Below are 2,387 nucleotides of genomic sequence, written 5' to 3'. Positions count from 1 at the left end.
GGCCGTGGATTGAAGCTGTTCGCTATTCAGGGCTGAAGGGGGAAAGTTGCGGTGATTGGCTCAGCAGACGACGGGCCTGGCCGGATGTGTCTTTGTACTATGAATGCCGCGAAAGGTCGGCCATCAGAGCACACGCCCAGGTGATGGTAACGTATAAATACAAATAAGACACCAAATAGATGGTTTATGATAAATGTTACGAAGCAAATACGCGGTGGTGTGATTCAAATCAGGTGGATTAATTGCTTTGGTTTTCGAGTGTGAAGAAACAGTTTACGGACTGGTTCACTGAATGAAGAACGATATGAATAAACATTGTATTCTTTTTGTTTGTTTGTTTGGTTTGTAGTTGAACTGGTGTCCCATTTATTACAGGCCATTCACACGCACACGCTTGCTTGCTTACGTGCACCCATAAACACACACACACACACATACACACGCGCACAAACACATGCAGACACACACACACGCACACACAATTTTCTATAAACGCTCATTCGTTTCGACTCCACCATTCAACTAAACATCAGTAAATCCAGAGATAGAGAGAGAGGGGGGGGGGGGGACAGAGAGAGAGGGGCACAGAGAGAGAGGGGGGACAGAGAGAGAGAGAGAGGAGGGGACAGAGAGAGAGGGGGGAGAGAGAGAGAGGTAGACAGACACTGAGACACAGAGAAAACAAGCTGGCGAGCATGCATACACGCAAACAGGCAGGCAGACTGACCAACACCGTTACGTTTTGAAAGTAATTTATTTATTTTTTTTTGTATGGGTTTGCATCGTCTGACATACATTGTGACACACCTCAACGAACAATGTCCATCATAATTATCATCATCATCATCATCGTCAATGGAGCGTGCAGCCCACACACGCACGCTCACAGACAGACAACACACACACACACACACAGATGAGAGACGATCCTTCACTGGACATACAACTACACAAACCACCAATTCACACACATCCAAAAAATGACCGACACAGTTGTTGGGTTTTTTTTTTTCCCCTTGTTTTTTTTTTAGCATACACAAAAACCATCACCAACACAAACACAGAGTATGGTGAATCACGTTGTCGTTATGGTTTTTCTTCTTCTTCGTCGTCTTTGTTTTTCTCCAGGGACTCTGCCTCCTCCAACTAGTGTTTGTTTGACATCTGATAATCACATATGATTATTAATTGTGAGAGAAAGAGAGGAACGAGAGAAAGAGAGAGAGAAGAGAAGAGAGAGAGGTGTGTGTGTGTGTGTGTGTGTGTGTGTGTGTGTGTGTGTGTGTGTGTGTATGTGTTTGTGTATGTGTGTGTGTTTGTGTGTGTGTGTGTGTGTTGTTGTTGTTGTTTTTGTTTTTTTGCTCCTCAGAATGGAAAGAGCAAGGGAAGCAACTTCAAACTGATTATGGCTTTGCGCATCCTATTCATGTGTTCTGTGATTAAAGAAGAAAAAAAAAGATGTACAGAATAATAATAAAGAGAGAGAAGAGAAGAGAAGAGAGAGTGTGTGTGTGTGTGAAAGAAGGGGTGTGGTGTATGATGTTTTCGAAATCAAATACTTCCCTTCTATGGCAAAAGTGCCTGTTTTTTAAGCAACTGTTTGCAGACAATAAAATAAAGACCAAGAACAAGAACAAGAACCTAACTTCCTGGGTACTAAAGTAAAAATGAAAGAGTGTAAAAGTTGGCTTACAGTTTCTCAACATTTACAGGTCTCTCTCTCTCTCTCTCTCTCTCTCTCTCTCTCTCTCTCTCTTCATGGCCTTGTTGTGAACCTTTTAATATCTCGATAAACGTTTTCTTCTTCTTTTTCTTTTTTTTTCTTTTCTTTTTTTTTTTCCAAATCGTTTTGTTGTGTTCCTCAAACAAGAAGGTGCAACAGTTATTCTGTTCATAGTTTTGGGAGTTAGTTTTCTTTGCTTGTTTTTTTTTTTCTCTTGTTTGTTTAATCAACCACTGCTTTTTAGGAGGGGAGGGAAGGGGATGGGAGGGGACGACAGGGGGTTTGGTTGGTGTGGGTGGGGGTGTGGATGGGCGGTGGGGGTGGGGGTGGGGGTAAGAGGGAGAGCACGGAAGCTCTATACTGGAAATTTGTGTTCACATCTTTGTACCACTCAGATTGTTTAGAGATCACTGTATCTTGTTGTATTGATCCTACCCCCCCCCCCCCCTTACACCCCCCCCCCCAGCCCCCTCCCCAACCCCCCCTGCCCTGTCCCAATCTATGGAGGAGAAGGGAGAGATGAAAGAAGACCTGTTGTGTGAGAGAATTATGTACGAGTAGCGATTCTTTGATTTTCTTTAAACTCCACTGACGCATTGTATATATATATATATATATATATATATATATATATATATATATATAAAGACAGAGAGAGAGAGGA

The sequence above is a fragment of the Babylonia areolata genome, chromosome 11, assembly GCF_041734735.1.
Source record: "Babylonia areolata isolate BAREFJ2019XMU chromosome 11, ASM4173473v1, whole genome shotgun sequence".
Classification (NCBI taxonomy): domain Eukaryota; kingdom Metazoa; phylum Mollusca; class Gastropoda; order Neogastropoda; family Buccinidae; genus Babylonia; species Babylonia areolata.
The sequence above is the reverse complement of the archived record's forward strand: the minus strand, read 5'-3'. Positions refer to the sequence as shown.